This window comes from Fundulus heteroclitus, chromosome 19 (assembly GCF_011125445.2).
Source record: "Fundulus heteroclitus isolate FHET01 chromosome 19, MU-UCD_Fhet_4.1, whole genome shotgun sequence".
In the NCBI taxonomy this organism is placed as follows: domain Eukaryota; kingdom Metazoa; phylum Chordata; class Actinopteri; order Cyprinodontiformes; family Fundulidae; genus Fundulus; species Fundulus heteroclitus.
Genome location: NC_046379.1, coordinates 33895714 through 33914551, shown reverse-complemented (window position 1 = coordinate 33914551; position 18838 = coordinate 33895714). Strand labels below are relative to the sequence as shown.

At 42.7% G+C, this 18838-nt stretch overlaps 3 long non-coding RNA genes across 3 annotated transcripts; all 3 read right to left on the bottom strand.

The window, feature by feature from the left end:
• Window positions 1-1176: 1176 nt before the first annotated feature.
• Window positions 1177-1766, bottom strand: LOC118566985. The gene is made up of 3 exons (XR_004933420.1): window positions 1564-1766; window positions 1314-1486; window positions 1177-1236 (listed from the first exon to the last, which is right to left on the bottom strand). It is a non-coding gene; the product is annotated as an uncharacterized LOC118566985 (long non-coding RNA).
• Window positions 1767-2000: 234 nt separating this feature from the next.
• Window positions 2001-2658, bottom strand: LOC118567048. The gene is made up of 3 exons (XR_004933442.1): window positions 2450-2658; window positions 2241-2362; window positions 2001-2132 (listed from the first exon to the last, which is right to left on the bottom strand). It is a non-coding gene; the product is annotated as an uncharacterized LOC118567048 (long non-coding RNA).
• A 593-nt stretch (window positions 2659-3251) lies between these two features.
• On the bottom strand, window positions 3252-4203 carry LOC118567049. The gene is made up of 5 exons (XR_004933443.1): window positions 3981-4203; window positions 3812-3889; window positions 3684-3731; window positions 3486-3610; window positions 3252-3410 (listed from the first exon to the last, which is right to left on the bottom strand). It is a non-coding gene; the product is annotated as an uncharacterized LOC118567049 (long non-coding RNA).
• Between the last annotated feature and the right edge of the window lie 14635 nt (window positions 4204-18838).

Here is an 18838-nt window from a genome sequence, read left to right as displayed (position 1 = left end):
TTCAGAACCAATGTCTGCTCAAAATGGTGATCTGCACAAAGTATTCTACTTTCATCAGTCATCACCTGTTATTGCACCATAAACTACAGAGTTGCTCTGTCTGCCTTTACTACCGTCGGCTCCTATGGCGGAGGGATATTTCAGCTGGATACAAAGTGTCTAGTGCAGGCAGGTCTCTTAATAACCGCTGTTTCGTCACTTATTTTAGAGCCCAAATAAGCAATTTCACTTTTAGAAACGTGCCCCAAAAAACCGCAACCCGTGACTTCTGAAATTTGCAACGCCTTTAGAATAAAACAAGCCCAAAGTCGCATGAAATAAACAGTCTGTGCTACAGTGATCCGGGTCTGTTTTGCTACAGCGGAGAGTGCGGCGGGGAAAAAACATTAGGGAACGGTGTGTGTGTTTTGACGCGCAATTAACGGCGACAAAAAATTTTTGCCGTTGTGGTCTTACGCGTTAAAACTGACAGCCCTAATTTATATACATTTTTAAATTCAGACCGGGGGGGGGGGGGGGGGGGTGTATATCCCCCAGGGATAAAACATGAATGACCAGAGGGGGGGACGTCACAAACAGAGGGGGGGTAAATCCCCCCCCCCCCCATCCCCCCTGGCAAATCGCACCCAGTGTAGCTCTACGCTTCCCCAGGAGTGAATGCTGCTTGTCGGGACTTTGATGCAATCAACTGGTTCCTTTATATAGGACATTTTTGACCAATCTGTATAATCTGACCCAATCTGTATAATATGATTGAATTTGACTTTGTAAAGTGCCTTGAGATGACATGTTTCATGAATTGGCGCAATATAAATAAAAATAAATTGAATTCGAAGGCAGCTTTAAAAGACTTTCCAGTAAAGAGACTTTTCTAGTAATTTAACTGCTTTTTGGTCCTGTCACTAGCCGTTTAAAAAGTCTGCCTCTATACTCAAACTATACTTCTTTTTGGACAGTGGTGATGAATCAGTCACAAAATGTAATTGATACCGATTGTGCTTACAGTATCACAATAAATGTACCTTCAATATCCACCAACCAGTCTCTCCAGTAGCATATGGTTTGATTTTCTATCCTCCTTTTATTGCTGCCTTGCACAGAAAAACACACTTGGAAAAGTGTGTACAGGTCCCGTGCCAAGAGTGGCTCTCCTCACAGACAAATAATTCATGAAAGACAGCAGGGTTTTTCTGAATCTCGTCTAGCACATTAAGAGTCTCCAAACCTTCCACAAACCTTTAAGAAATGAGAATACGGTCTTACTTTTAGAATACACCAAGATTTCTAATAGAAAAAAATAAGATCTTGCTTACTGTTGCAATGCAGTGCACACTCTGCCATTTACAAAGAAGTCTGCAGCAGATTGCACAAGGGAGTTCCTCTCTTCCAGAGTAGTTACACGCCTTAATGCGCCAACAATGCTCAGGGTATCTGCAGCCAGCATGATGGCTTCGTTTGCTTCCACGACTGTGTTTGCATCCTGAATCTAAAAAGAAAAAAAATTATGTGAAACTGAATTTAATCTTATGATCAATATCCAAAATTCTTAAAATTGATACTTACTTTGATCAACTGCTGTCTGAATGAATGGTTAACAACTTCCTCAACCAGGGTAGGTTGAGACAATGTTCCACAAATGTGGTCATACAGCCTCTGAGAGAAGAAATAATGCCTCCATGCACCAAACAGACTGATATCATTTTTCCAATACAGTTGTACATTTTTAACTCCAGCGCTTAAGAAAAAAAATGTTATTTGACAATTTTCCATCCTTACCAATTGAGGGGAGGGAGGGGGGGGGGGGGGGGGGAGAATACTGACCACTAGTGTCCAAAGCTAGATGCCGGTCATTGTCATGCCCCTCAAAGATATTCGATTGATGAATGGCCCTCATTAACAGTCTTAGATACTCTCGTGTGGGACCACCTTCATCAACTGCCCCTTCAGCGTTGTCCTCTTCATCCACATAAACAACATCCAGTTTTGCTGCTGGATCAAAACGGCGTCTTCTAAAGGCATGCAGGCTACATTCTAAAATCCTGTCCCTGCACACATTTATTTGGTTGCTTGTAGGACAGAAAGTCATATCAACCTTGCTGTATAGTTTTGTTAATATAGTCTGAAGATCTGTTCTGTAAAAAGAAAATATATTTTATTGTGTATTGTTGGAGTAAACAATGGTTTGCAACTGTCAAAATTAATTACATAAGACACTGCCAGAATATGCAGTTTTGACTCACTCATCCAAAGGCAACTCTGGTGGATGTTGTGGAGACTCAGGTGACTCTTCTTGGTCTTCCAGTAGAATTATAGGTTGCTCAGTTAATGGAGAAGCTGGTGCCTGGTCCTCAATGATAATCACCTGTGGAGTCAGGGTAGAGTGTGGGGAGAGGGGCAGCCTTGAGGTTGCAACCAAAGAAACTTCAGAAGACGGCAAAATGAGTTGTACTTGAGTGGAAGGCTGAGACACAGGTGCCCAGGAGGAGAACCAAGTTGATGTTTCTGAGGAGTTGGGCATGGTCGACAGCACTTGAGGAGATGTTGGGGCCAGTGGTGACTGGGCTGACAAAGATCTCAGTGCTTGGTCAGAAAGCGATGTCTGATGACTTAGGACAGAAGACAGTGACTGTTCCAGCACTTCTTTCGCCTGAACTGGACACCTTTCCTAAGCAAAATAAAACAAAAACCTAATCATGTCAATGTCAATTTTATTTATGTTTAAAGGTAGGTTGTTCCAAAGATTAGGAGTAGTGACAGCGAATGCTACTCTTATTCGCTGACACTCAGTCTGGTCCAAGGAATATGTAAGAGCAATTTATTATTTGACCGAGGTGTTCTAGCACTGGAATGGTCGTGAAGAAGGTCTTGAAGATAAGCTGGAGCTAGGCCATGCAAAGTTTTAAAAACCAATGAAAGACTTGAAATCAATCCGATAACAATCTGGTAACCAATGCAGAGAAGATGATACTGGTCAGTGTTTCCCGCAGAAATTTGCTTAGGCGAGGTGGTGAGTTGTCGGCCGGAACAAGTTTTGCGCGGATGACTGGCGGAGGAGGTGGCTCGAGTTTGGTGAGGCGGCCGCCTCGCCAAGATAGTGCTGCGGGAAATACTGCTGGTGTTATATGCTCTCGTTTCTGGGATTCAGTCAAAAGTATAGTTGCGGCATATTGAAACATTTTGGAGAAAAAAAAAAAAAAACACAGACAACATTGTATGAGATTTGGACTTAATTACTTTACCTCGATATCTGCAGTTGAAATCCAAAGCACGTACAAAGTTGCAGATGTTGTTATGCCATGATCCATAAGTGAGCCTGATGAGGTACTCTCAATTGGTGTGGATGATGTTGCTTGTTGAACACTGAATATTTCACTTGCCATTTCATCTTGTCCGACAAAGTCAAACAAGACCTTTAAAAAAAAGGGTAATGCATTTTCAGTTACTTCAAAACTAAATAATATACATTCTCTGAATGAACACATTACCTGGATTTGGTCAGACACATTGAAAGTTCTCTTTGTGATAAATCCGTTCAGATATTTGAACTTCAAAAGCAGCCCACTTGATGGTTCTTCATGTACCGCCAGTCGTTGCTGGCGTTCTTCAATTGCTTAAAACAAGAGCACTAAAGCCTTTTGGGAATCCATAAACAACTATCATCCAATAAATGTAATAGTTCTTACTTTTACGCGTCTTTCCTCCCAGGCCTTGTAACACTGTCTTCTCCTTTCCTGGTAGAAAAAAAAATTGTGAGTAGCAACAACAACAACAGCAGCAACAACAAATGATGATAACAAAAATGGTAAGTCACTTTTTCTTGGTCTGCTAGCAAAGACTCTTCATACTCTTTGTGTTGCTGGGACCACAGAGATCGCCAATCTAGAAGTGTCTATTGTGAATACAGCACAGAGATTGTTAAAGTCAACAACAGAAATAAGATCCAAAGCTAAAATGCATATATTGTTCTTGAAATTAATGACCTGCTCTTCCCCCAAATGTTGTCTGTTGGTACTCTCAGCCTCTGGAGAGATATTCTGTACTTATGGTACAATTGAGGGTTCTGGAAACAAAGTCCTGGACATTTCTGAGGTTGAGTAGGTTTCCTAGATAGGGCCAAGACATTTCAAATTATGGTGGAAGACTTTACTGTGGATATACCATACTAGGGCTGGACGATAATTCAATAACAATATATATCAATCGATAGACGTGTGGCTCGATAGGAAAAAATAGGGTCGATAAAAGTTTGATAGAAACAGTTTCCCTTCCTTCCTTTCAGCCTATCATATTAGTTGATGCTACAGTCACTACTTCCTCTCGACTAATCGTAATCGCGGACCCAGGCACGCCGTCACAAAGCGCCGCCCTCTCAAACCACAACACAGAGCACGTGAATATGTCGCAGCAAGGAGTGGCGGAGGAAACGGTCCCAAAACGGGGTTTTACTAGTTCGCCAGCCTGGCAGAAATAAACCACAGTGATTTGTAAAACTTGCAAGGAACCGGTAAAAACAAAGTCTGGTAACGCAACCAACTTGTTTCATCACGTAAGCCGCTCAGCCGCTCGCGCTGCTGCGCAAGCTATGCAGCCCTGCGCGACACCGCGGACATGCTGCTGTTGTCTGCAGTTAAAAAACCTGGCTTCAAACATTTACTCGCCACTCCGTGAGGTATAAAGTCCGCGATATAAAGTTCCGGGATGCAAGTTTTTCTCTAACAGCGCTCCCTAAATTGTGCAACGAGTGCCGAGAATCAGTGCAAAATGAGCTTCAATCTGCGTCCTTACACGTCACAACCTCGGACCTGCGTCAGCCTCTCAATTATGAAAGTAACTAGTGTACTATTCCCACCTAAATAGGCTATTTTATTTATTTATTTGGTATATTTATTTTGGTCTTTATTTAATAATAAAGTCTTTATTTAATAACATAACTCAGGTCTCTTAAGTTATTTTTCTTAGAATTCCAACTTTTTTAACCATAACAGAATTTTTTTTGTGTTCTTTATTAAAATTAAATCACTTAGCAATATCATAAAATGTCCAGGCAGAGCTGCACATAAAATATGGTTTTAAATATTTTCAATAATTATTGATATCGATCAATATGCATTTTTTTTTAATCGATAAGCTTTTTTTCTACATCGTCCAGCCCTATACCATACTACATAAAACTATTTTTGTGTGCAAAACAATCATACCTGTGACACATCTGCTCGTGGTTGTCGTGTTTTTAGATGAACCCGAACGTAACCACACACAAAGTACATCCGTCCGTCCGTCCGTCTTCTTCCGCTTATCCGGGGTCGGGTCGCGGGGGTAGCAGCTTCAGTAGGGAGGCCCAGACATCCCTCTCCCCAGCCACTTGGGCCAGCTCCTCAGGAGGAATCCCAAGGCGTTCCCAGGCCAGCCGGGAGACATAGTCCCTCCAGCGTGTCCTGGGTCTTCCCCTGGGCCTCCTCCCGGTGGGACGTGCCCGGAACACCTCACCAGGGAGGCGTCCAGGAGGCATCCTGACCAGATGCCCGAGCCACCTCAACTGGCTCCTCTCGACGTGGAGGAGCAGCGGCTCTACTCTGAGTCCTCCCCGGATGACTGAGCTCCTCACCCTATCTCTAAGGGAGAGCCCAGACACACTACGGAGAAAACTCATTTCAGCCGCTTGTATCCGGGATCTCGTTCTTTCGGTCACGACCCAAAGCTCGTGACCATAGATGAGGGTAGGAACGTAGATCGACCGGTAAATCGAGAGCTTCGCCTTTTGGCTCAGCTCTCTCTTCACCACAACGGATCGGTACAGCGCCCGCTTCACAGCAGACGCTGCACCAATCCGCCTGTCGATCTCCCGCTCCATCCTCCCCTCATTCGTGAACAAGACCCCAAGATACTTGAACTCCTCCACTAGGGGCAGCACATCCTCCCCAACCCGGAGAAGGCACTCTACCCTTTTCCGGTTCAAGACCATGGTCTCGGATTTGGAGGCACTGATCTTCATCCCGGCCGCTTCGCACTCGGCTGCGAACCGCTCCAGTGAGAGCTGTAGATCACGTCCTGATGAAGCCAATAGGACCACGTCATCCGCGAATAGCAGAGACGCAATCCTAAGGCCACCAAAACGGATCCCCTCAACACCTTGGCTGCGCCTAGAAATTCTGTCCATAAAAGTTATGAACAGAATCGGTGACAAAGGGCAACCTTGGCGGAGTCCAACTCTCACCGGAAACGAGTCCGACTTACTGCCGGCAATGCGGACCAGACTCTGACACCGGTCGTACAGAGACCTGACAGCCCTTATTAAAGGGTCCGGTACTCCATACTCCCGGAGTACCCCCCACAGGATCCCCCGGGGGACACGGTCGAATGCCTTCTCCAGATCCACAAAACACATGTAGACTGGTTGGGCAAACTCCCATGCCCCCTCAAGAATCCTGCTGAGGGTATAGAGCTGGTCCAGTGTTCCACGGCCAGGACGAAAACCACACTGCTCTTCCTGAATCCGAGATTCGACTATCCGACGGACCCTCCTTTCCAGAACCCCTGAATAGACCTTACCAGGGAGGCTTAAGAGTGTGATTCCCCTGTAGTTGGAACACACCCTCCGGTCCCCCTTTTTAAATAGGGGGACCACCACCCCAGTCTGCCAATCCAGAGGAACTGCCCCCGATGTCCACGCAATGTTGCAGAGCCGCGTTAACCAACACAGCCCCACAACATCCAGAGCCTTAAGGTACTCAGGGCGAATCTCATCCACCCCCGGGGCCTTGCCACCGAGGAGCTTTTTAACAACCTCGGCAACCTCAGCCCCAGAGATGGGAGAACCCGACCCAGAGTCCTCAGGCTCTGCTTCCTCAATGGAAGACGTGTTGGTGGGATTAAGGAGGTCTTCGAAGTATTCCGCCCACCGACGCACGACGTCCCGAGTCGAGGTCAGTAGCACACCACCCCCACTGTAAACAGTGTTGGTACTGCACTGCTTCCCCCTCCTGAGACGCCGGATAGTGGACCAGAATCGCTTCGAAGCCGTACGGAAGTCTTTCTCCATGGCCTCTCCGAACTCTTCCCACACCCGAGTTTTTGCCTCGGCGACCAGCCGAGCCGCCTGCCGCTTCGACTGCCGGTACACATCAGCTGCTTCCGGAGTCCCACAGGCCAAAAAAGCCCGGTAGGACTCCTTCTTCAGCTTGACGGCTTCCCTCACCGCTGGTGTCCACCAGCGGGTTCGAGGGTTGCCGCCGCGACATGCACCGACAACCTTGCGGCCACAGCTCCAACTAGCCGCCTCAACAATAGAGGCGTGGAACATGGTCCATTCAGACTCAATGTCCCCCGCCTCCCTCGGGACGTGTTTAAAGTTCTCCCGGAGGTGGGAGTTAAAGCTCCGCCTCACAGGGGACTCTGCCAGACGTTCCCAGCAAACCCTCACAGTGCGTTTGGGCCTGCCTGGTCGGACCGGCTTCCTCCCCCGCCATCGGAGCCAACTCACCACCAGGTAGTGGTCGGTGGAGAGCTCCGCCCCTCTCTTCACCCGAGTGTCCAAGACATACGGCCGCAGGTCAGATGAAACGACAACAAAGTCGATCATTGAACAGCGACCTAGGGTGTCCTGGTGCCAAGAGCACATATGGACACCCTTATGCTTGAACATGGTGTTTGTGATGGACAATCCATGACGAGCACAGAAGTCCAACAACAAAACACCACTCGAGTTCAGATCAGGTGGGCCATTCCTCCCAACCACGCCCCTCCAGGTCCCACTGTCATTGCCCACGTGAGCGTTGAAGTCCCCCAGCAAAACGAGGGAGTCCCCAGGAGGGGCACTCTCCAGTACCCCTTCCAAGGACTCCAAAAAGGGTGGGTAATCTGAACTGCTGTTTGGCGCATAAGCGCAAACAACAGTCAGAACCCGTCCCCCCACACGAATGCGGAGGGAGGCCACCCTCTCGTTCACCGGGGAAAACCCCAACGTGCAGGCACCGAGATGGGGGGCAACCAGTATGCCAACCCCAGCTCGGCGCCTCTCACCATGGGCAACTCCAGAGTGGAAGAATGTCCAGCCCCTCTCAAGGAGACTGGTTCCGGAGCCAGAGCGGTGCGTCGAGGTGAGTCCGACTATCTCTAGTCGGAACCTCTCAACCTCGCACACAAGCTCAGGCTCCTTCCCCACCAGAGAGGTGACATCCCACGTCCCAAGAGCCAGCTTCTGCAGCCGAGGATCGGAACGCCAAGGTCCCCGCCCTCTACTGCTACCCGTTGCACAATGCACCCGACCCCTTTGGCCCCTCCGACAGGTGGTGAGCCCATTGGAAGGGGGACCCATGTTGCCTCTTCGGGCTGAGCCCGGCCGGGCTCCATGGGCAAAAGCCCGGCCACCAGACGCTCGCCAACGTGCCCCACCTCCAGGCCTGGCTCCAGAGTGGGGCCCCGGTGACCCGCGTCCGGGCGAGGGAACACGAGGTCCAATAATATTACTCATCATAAGGGGCATTTTGGGCTGCACTTTGTCTGGTCCCTCACCTAGGACCTGTCTGCCTTGGGTGACCCTACTAGGGGCTTAAAGCCCCTGACAGCATAGCTCCTAGGATCATTGGGACACTCAAACCCCTCCACCACGGTAAGGTGGCAGCCCAGGGAGGGGCACACAAAGTACAGTTAAAAAGAAAGTTTATTGAAGATGATGAATTGTGGAGGAAGATGACCAGAGTTCAGACCAGGCTGGAGCTGTAAATGGCTGGAGCTTGCGAGCAGGACAGAGCCGGAGCATGAAGACAGCTGGACCAGCAGCACAGCAGCATGGAGACTTGAGAACCGGAACTTGATCAACAGCACAGCAAAATCCACAAGAGTAATCAGAAACCAACAGAACGAACCGACAGGGGAGGACTGAATGCAGGGAGCTTAAATAGGGAGGCTGACAGGTGTGCTGAGTACTGGCTGATTAGTGACTGAGCTGTATGGAAGGTGGAGAGTTCCATGAAATGTCCATGGTGCAGCAGGCAAGGCTGCACCATGACAGTGGTAGAAGGTAGAGTCTGCTTTTGCCAACCTTTTCCTTCAGCTCCCTCACAGAATTCACTTGTAATTAGGCCCGAGCAGCTAAGCGCTGCGAAGGCCTATTGTATCTGTATTGTAAATTATTATTATTAATCTGCCACCCTAAAGAGGAGCCTTTTTGGGGGCTTTCTCATTTTCAAAATCTCACCAAACTTTGCAGATGCATGGTGACTGTTTAAAAATTTTGTATTTTAAGGTCGTCACAAAAATCTAAAGAAAAATGCCTCAACGGCGCCACCTATAAATTTTCAAAGGACCCTTTGCTATTCACTTACTTCGTCGTAGAGACATGAGATTTGTTATAGTTGTAGAGCTCAACAAGACGCTCAGAATTTATAATTAATGTCATAGTGCAAGTATCACAGGAAGTTGGCCATTTTAGACTGAAAGTCTGATTTGCTGATTTCGCTGCCATATGTCCAGACTTCCATAGGATATTGACATATTTAATGAAAAGTAACTTAAAATTACCTTCAAATGACAACATTTTTAAAAGTCAAAAGGCTTATTTAATGCTTTGAGAACATCTCTTCTATTCGGCTACAAAATCAACTGGATTTGATGGAGCGGGGCAGCGTGGTGGCATGGCGAAGTCACCTGAAACGCCGCTGCCATATGTCCAGACTTCCGTAAGATATTGACAAATTTAATAAAAAATAACTTAAAATTACCTTAAAAGGACAACATTTTTAAAAGTCAAAAGGCTTATTTAATGCTTTGAGAACATCTCTTCTATTCGGCTACAAAATCAACCAAAACAGGATGATCTTTTAAGCTATAAGACCATTTTTAAGATGTCAATACATATATTTTAAGCTGGTGGGTCGCCACTGCCTCCGGTGGCCAAATGCATCGCTGCATCAACTGATCTGCACCAGATTTTTTGCGAGTCGTGGGGTAGCGCTGCTCAATGCCTTCGTGTGTATTGCCCGGTGGACAGGCGGGGAAAATGCGTAACGGCTTCTGCCGTGGCCGGCGGCGGGCGGTGCGCGAACCCCTGCGGTGGCCAATAGGCCGGAGCGGAGCACAATAAAGATTTAAAAAGAATTGTAAAATACTTTTCTGGAGCTTGACTCAAAGCAAAACAATGTTTATAATTATTTGTAAACATTTGTATACTCTATGCTTATCTTGTTTTTAAGTATTTTATATTTACAATAAATGCATAATTTATTTTTTAGACTAGTTCCATATGAGAGGTTGCAAGAAATCTTGTACTGAATTTGCAGCTTAAGAAGATTGGGTTTGACAGACAACACCAACTGTCCCCTGAATCCAGTGCACACAATACCACAACAGACCTCATCACGCTCTACAGTACATCAAGAAAACTAAATCAACTAAAACAAGTTCACGAGTGCACATGAAATGAAGTTAATCCATATATGGTGTCAGGGTGTCTAAGCACTCTCCAGAATTTGACATCTCAGCAGAGCCTGTAATAATTATAGAAAGTAACGTTATAGTTGTTCTGCCTTTTGTTAAGACAGCAAGGAATTCATGTCGTGAATACATTACATAAATAAGATATTAATTAATTATTAGTCAGAGGAAATCCATGCTAAAAACAGTTAGAAACGTTTTGGGTTCATATTTAATCAGAGTGAGACATCACAACTTTGCTTGATCTCTATGTGAATTACGTGAGATAGTGAGTGCTCTCACCTTAAAAAAAAAAGATCTTTGACGTATTTTGCTCTGGTAAAAGCTGCTTTTCAGCGATGAAGCTAGGGAAACTGCTAATGTTGAAGTTGAATTTGTTCTACACGCTTCTGCCTTGGAAAATATTTGTCTTTTTACAAAAAGAATGTTTAAAGCCAGATTTGTGAATAAAGGTTATTCAGAGAACACAAGAAAAGGAAGCTTTGTGTGGGGAACTTGTGTCCTAGCTGTCTAGCTGCATATGGCCCCAGGACAGCACAATAGTTTTCTTGAAGTATAATTTTGGTGAAGTAAAAACAAGTATTAATTTCAAAAGGTAGGTAAAAAAGGAAAAAAGTTTTTACAAAATCTTAAAATGTTGGATAGTCGTTATTTCCATCTTGCTGTGAAAATTGGTGAAATATTATCATTTTTAATGCTTAGATATAAAATTGCAAGGCAATTACTAAAATTGCCTTTTGTTGAAAATGTTTTTTGGCATGCCATACTTTATATTTATAGGTAGCCTAGATGTGCATAATAAAAGAGTGGAACTAAAACCTGGTCTAAAATTTTTATGGAGCTTTAACTTGCTAAGAGTAATAACGTTAGATGATTATATCTTTAAAATGAGATAACTGTCTCATAAAATGTGATAGTTTACTTGGTCTAAAGAGATAATGCAATTCAATGTTATTTATATATCGCCAATTCATGAAACATGTCATCTCAAGGCGCTTTACAAAGTCAAAATCAATCAGATTGTACAGATTGGGTCAGATTATACACATTGATCAAAAAAATCCCATATAAGGGAACCAGTTTATTGCATCAAAGTCTTGACAAGTAGCATTCTCTCCTGAAGAAGCGTAGAGCCACAGGGAGAGTCGTCTGCATTGTCCATGGCTTTGCAGCAATCCCTCATACTGAGCAAGCATGAAGCAACAGCGGGGAAAAAAACTCCCCATTAACGTGAAGGAAAAACCTCCAGCAGAACCGGGCTCAGTATGAACGGTCATCTGCCTCCATCGACTGGGGGTTACAGAAGACAGAGCAGAGACACAACAACACAGACAAAAAGCCCAAAAGCACACATTGATCCAGTAATCTGTTCTACGTTAGATGGTAATAGCGGGTGATCTGTCTTCCCTGGATGATGTCACAGTTAACAGAACACCAGACCAGGTGTACTTACTATTAAGAAAAAAGAGAGAGAACAAAAAGTTAAAATCTGTAATGACAACAGTAATGCAAAACTGGAGAACAGTAGACTGGAGAACAGTAGAACTAGGTAGAGTGAGAAATATAGGCCCTGATGTCCTCCTGTAACCTAAGCCTATAGCCGCATAACTATAAAGGTAGCTTAGGGTAACATGAGCCACTCTAACTATAAGCTTTGTCAAAAAGGAAGGTCTCAAGAGCCAGCTTCTAGTGGAGGAGTTCAAGTTTTTTGGGGTCTTGTTCACGAATGAGGGGAAGATGGAGCGGGAGGTCGACAGGCGGATTGGTGCAGTGTCTGCTGTGAAGCGGGTGCTGTACCGGTCCGTTGTGGTGAAGAGAGAGCTGAGCCAAAAGGCAAAGCTCTCGATTTACCTGTCGATCTACGTTCCTACCCTCATCTATGGTCACGAGCTTTGGGTCGTGACCGAAAGAACGAGATCCCTGATACAAGCGGCTGAAATGAGTTTTCTCCGTAGTGTGTCTGGGCTCTCCCTTAGAGATAGGGTGAGGAGCTCAGTCATACGGGGAGGACTCAGAGTAGAGCCGCTGCTCCTCCACGTCGAGAGGAGCCAGTTGAGGTGGCTCGGGCATCTGGTCAGGATGCCTCCTGGACGCCTCCCTGGTGAGGTGTTCCGGGCACGTCCCACCGAGAGGAGGCCCAGGGGAAGACCCAGGACACGCTGGAGAGACTATGTTTCTAGGCTGGCCTGGGAGTGCCTTGGGAATCCCCCAGAGGAGCTGGCCCAAGTGGCTGGGGAGAGGGACGTCTGGGCCTCCCTACTGAAGCTGCTATTTACCACGTCCCGACCCCGGATAAGTGGAAGACGATGGATGGATGGAAAAATGAAAGTTTTAGGATTAGTCTTAAAAGTAGACAGGGTGTCTGCTTCACGGACCAAAACTGGGAGTTGGTTCCACTGGAGAGGAGCATGATAGCTAAAGGATCTGCCTACCATTCTGGTTTTACAGACTTTAGGAACCACCTGCTTTCTGAGAGTGAAGTGGTCTGTTAGAAATTACTAAAGTTTGTACACAACATACACATGTGGAATATTGCTAACGTGTTACTTTAGCAATATTCCAATTGCTAAAGTGTTTCTTTTACATTATTACTTTTGGGTGTGTATCCACCAATTTAACTGTCAAACTTTCATAAAAGCTGTCTTAATGCAAGAAACCAAACCCTTAAACACATGAAATAATAATATACCAGTGTTTAAACCAGGGGTGTCAAACGTACGGCCGAACGATTTAGTCCAGTCCAGTGGCCAAATGCATTATCATTATTCAATGGCTGTGTCTCCTCGGTGCATCGACCGATCTGCACCAGATTTTTTGTGAGTCGTGGGGGAGCGCTGCCCAACGCGTACGTGTGTATTGCATGGTGGACGGGCGATGAAAATCCGTGACAGCTTCTGCGGTGGCTGGCGGCGGGAGGTGCGTGTACCCTAGCGGTGGCCCATAGGCCAGAGCGGCACTTGGCTGCGAGGGCCGATCATTACCGCTTGCGGTTTTAATTGTTTTTACCTTTCGTCCTTTTCCAGCTCTTGCCAGTTCAAAGCCAACCAGATTTAGGCTGATTTGTGGGTAGCTTTGACACACAAAGTTGTTCAGTTCAGACAAGCTCCAATTCAGGTTAATTTACAGCTCCTGGTTTCTGTCCCCTCATGCACAGGGTTGCCTGAATAATCAATGGTGACAAAACAATGTTAAACACAATAACAAAGAACAACAATTAAGTTTAAACTCATCAGCCCGCCAGATGACTCTGGTGAAAGAGAAGAGTCAAATTATCAGGAAGTGGTGAATTACAACCAAAATAGAGATGTTAAAGCAAAAGTAACTCCTTCTGTCACATTATGCGGTTGTATGAAATAATGTATTATTTGAAAACATATGCTCACCTAATCCATGGCTCTTCAGTCTTTGTTCATCTGAGGGAGAAGGGAGAACGTCAATATTAGGGCCAGGAAGCAAGAAAATATTTGTCTTCCATACAGGGCTTGGCAGCCTCCAACCGAGCCTGCAATGAACCCAACAGAATCACACCATTGATCCACCACAGATGCTAAATGATATTCTATAACATCGAGTGTGCTAACCGGGGTTGCCACCTTTCATAAGTTTCAAAAAGGAAGCCCACCACGGCTTCTCATGTAGATTATGAAAATTGTGCAATTGTCAACATTGCCAAAGTGAACCACAGTATTTGTGTTGTGTGTTTTTTGGTAATGATGTAATCAAGAAAGCATCTACGTGTATCTACACAGCACAGCCACTGAGCTATATTATACACTGGAGTGCTACTAGCCTGCTGTTAGAATAAGTCGCTTTGAAGCCACCAGCCGCCATATTGGTACTCACTATTTTCCTCCAGTAACTAGGGAATATGTGCGCTACAGCGATAAATAACGAGGATTTTTTCATGTTCAGGGGGGGCTTAAAACTTTTAAAATGTCATATGCCATATACTTTTATGTTATGTTCTAAAACTATCACGTACTGAGAAAGTCATGTGCTGAAATATTTTGCATTTATTTAAATTATATATATACATATATATATACATATACATATATATATATATATATATATATATATATATATACACATATACACATATATATATATATATATATATATATATATATATATATATATATATATATATATATATATATATATATATATATATATTTAGTATGAATAACGTAAAATATTTCAGCACCTAATTTCCTAGTAGTTTATAGTGTTAGTACATCCACTGACTGTAGAATTACCTGTGAAACGTTTTCACACAGCCAGAAATCTATAGTACACTAGTTACTTCTCAGGTTTCATAATTGAGAGGCTGATGCAGGACTGAGGTCTGAGGTTGTGGCGTGGGAAGACACAGACTGCAGCTCATTTTGCACACACTGATTCCCCACACTAGTTGCACAATTTAGGGAGCGCTGTACAAAATACAATTAGAGATATCTTAAATTGCTAAAACGTCTAGTCATAAATTTTTTTAGATATCTCGAATGTAAGGGCGGTAAAACCGAATTTATGTTAAAACAGCTTGCCATACCGCTCCAGCCCAAGCACCAGATGATCAACCCCAGCTCGGAGCCACTGAGCTATATAATACACTGGAGTGCTGATTTTGCCGAAAAACTGAAGTCACTGGCCGCCATCTTGCTACTCCCTACTCTCACATAATCCCACAGGATTTGGTTGCAACAACAAGCAGTTTTCTGGTTGTGGGAAAACGTTTCAAAGGTAATTCTACAGTCAGTGGATGTACTAACACTATCAACTACTAGGAAATTAGGTGCTGAAGTATATTACATGTTATTCATATTAAATATATATATATATATGTATATATAAGTATGTGTATATGTATATATGTATATATATGTATACACATATGTAAATATATGTTTTTGTATATTGTTATTTATATATTTATAAATGTTAAACATATATATTTAAATGAATAAAACACAAAATATTTCAGCACATGACTTTCTCAGTACTTGATATTTTTAGAACATAACATAAAACTATATGGCATTTGACATTTTAAAAGTTTTAAGCCCCCACTGAACATGAGAAAATCCTTGTTATTCGATGCTGTAGCGCACATATTCCCTAGTTACTGGGGGGAAATAGGGAGTACCAATATGGCGGCTGGTGGCTTCAAAGCGACTCGTTCAAACAGACGGTGATTAGCACTCCAGTGTATAATATAGCTCAGTGCTCGGAGCAGCTCAGATCAGACCAGGGGGTTCTTCTTCTTCTTTTCTATTATGGCGGATCACAAGCAACTTTAAGGTGCATACCGCCACCTACTGTACATGAGTGTGTAGTAGCGTTACTTCACATCTATTAGATTCTATTTTTTAATTTTGTATTCTTAAGATAAATAAACAATGCTTTCCTTAATTTATGAATATCTGTTATGTTTCCTTCATTTCCTAATATACCTTTAAGATTCCATTCATGCCTTATACTTCTAATTATTCTCTTTAATTCTTCCCTTTCAAGTTTATATGACTTACAGTTCATCAGTATGTGTTCTACATTTTCTTTTTCTCCACATCTCTCGCATTTATCACTATTTTTCCTCCCTATTAAATAAAGCATGTCATTTAAGTAGGTATGACCTATTCTTAATCTACTAATTATTATTTCTTCTCTTCTGTTTCTTTCATTAATGCTTCGAATTCGAACTGACTTTTGCACTTCATATAATCTTCTTCCTTTCTTATCTTCATTCCATATTTTTTGCCATTCCTCCATTTCTTTACTTTTAATAAGTGATTTCCCTTCCCCTTTCCCAAAAGGAATTGAAATTGTTATTTCCCCCTCCAAAGCCCTTTTAGCTAATTTATCTGCCTTTTCATTGCCTTTTAGTCCTTCATGTGCTGGTACCCAACAAAACCAAACATCTATGCCACCCCTATATAATCTAAATAAAATGTTATGGATTTCTAATAACAAATCTTTTCTATTATTTCCTTCTCCCTTAATACTTTCCACTACTGCTTTAGAATCTGTGCACACCACCACCCTGATTGGTCGAATCTCCTCCACCCATTGCCAGCTTAATATAACTGCTACCATTTCTGCTGTAAAAACCGACAATTGATCTGATATTCTTTTATAAATACATTTTTTAAACTCTGGAACATATATTCCTATTCCCACATATCCTTTTAAATTCTTAGAACCATCTGTATAAATTTTAAGGTAATTATTTTATGTAGTTCTTAAATAAATATCAGTTTTTATCCCTATTTCATTTAAATTCCAATCATTTTTCATTGTATTAATTTGCAAATCTACATTAACCTCTGGTATTAGCCATGGAGGAATAACGCTAATTGGGTTAAATTGAGCTATTTCCTTGTCTTCTAATCCATACTTTTTAATCCATTTCCTAACCATCCATCCAAATCCTTTGGGACTTGAATTACTTTGGGACTTCACATATTCTCAACAATTTTGTATAATAGTTGAATTCACACGATTATCTATATTACTTTTAATTTTCATCCAATATGCTAAAGCTAATTTAATTCTCCTCATTTCCAGTGGAGTTTCCCCATTTTCAATTAAAAGAGCATTAATAGGTGTTGTTTATGTTGCTCCTGTACATATACGTAAAGTTTTACACTGTATTCTTTCTATTTTTTGTAATGATGTTTTAGCTGCTGCTCCATATATAATCCTGCCATAATCTATTATTGCTCTCATGAGAGCCCTGTATATGCTTAATAATGACTGTTTATCTGCCCCCCAAATATTTCCAGCCACAGCCTTTAACAGATTAATAACTTTTTTACACTTGGTTTCTAAGTTATCTATATGTGTTTTCCATGAGTAAGAACTGTCCAACCATAAACCTAGATATTTATATTCTGTTACTCTTTCTGTCCATAAGTGTGTCCATACAATGTTATTGTTTCTATATTAATATTTCTCTTCTTTGTGACAACCATATAACAAGACTTTCTTGCTGATAATTTGAAACCCCATTCATAAGACCATTTTTCTACTTTACTAATTGCTTTTTTAATATTTTCTACCACATATTTAATATTTTTCCCTTTCATCCATATGGCCCCATCATCTGCATTTTATACATTTATCATAGAAAATATCATTGATCATTATATTAAATAAAATTGGACTAATTACACTACCTTGAGGTATTCCATTTTCAACATTATATTCATTTGAATAATCATTCCCAATTTTTACTCTTATTTTTCTATCTAGTAGAAAATTTGCTATACAATTATACATTCTCCCACCTATTCCCATCTGTTTCATTTTTATAAGTGACCAGGGGTTCGTTCTTCGTACGTTGCTTAAAACATCCGAGATCACATGAGACACTCAAGATGACTTCATCCGGCTAACCATGATCCGGCTAATTGGGTTCTTCCAACACACCTGTTGTTTATGATTAGTATGGCTGGATTGAGTTATCTGAGATAACTGCGCGTTCATGCGTTTGTTTAAAAGGGGAAATGTGTCGATAGTAGAAACAATGATCAGCAACGCTGCTATTGGCTGTTCAGCATGGCCAATGAACGCCCACAGTTTTTCTCCCAAGCAGAACACGAGCTTTTAATGGAAGGTTATGCCAAATTTGAGTCATTAATTAAAATGACAGGGAACACCTCAAAGTCTGCTAAAGCCAGGAGAGAGGGCTGGCAAAAAGTAGCAGACAAATTAATGCATAAGTGCTGTCCATTTTAGATGTTTCTATCACTTTTTACAGTATGTATTTTTGCATTTTAATAATTTGATATTTACTTTGTTCTTTTATATCAGAGCCTCCACTGGATTAAATAGTACTCTGTTTATCTTAGACAAACATAGGAAGGGTAAATGTGAATATTGTGGGGTAGATGAAACAGTTGAACACATGATGTTGTACTGTAATAAATATGAGGAGAAGAGACAGCAATTCATTCAAAATTTAAGTAAAATAAAAGTTAAATTAGATTTATTTGAATTATTCAGAAGTTATTCAGATAGTAACATTTACAATATAATATTTTAATATCTAAAAATAACACATTTGTATAATAGAATTTAATTTCTGAGAGTCATTCCGGTCCATACTCCATTCATATAGATGGCGAAAATGCAGGGTTTCCCGCAGCGCTATCTTGGTGAGGCGGCCACCTCGCCAACATTCAAAAAAAAAACTAACTCGATATGCTTGCATGTTTATTTGACGTTAACATGCATTTTTTTTGTTGTTGCTTTCGCGCGTGCATATAGTGAATGGCTGGGAAAAAACACATGGATATGCCTCCCCTCACCCCCCCCCCCCCCAAACTCACCGCCTCGCCTAAGCAAATTCCTGCGGGAAACACTGAAATGCATCTATCTGTTGTTTGCCAACCGCCAAAGAAATTTC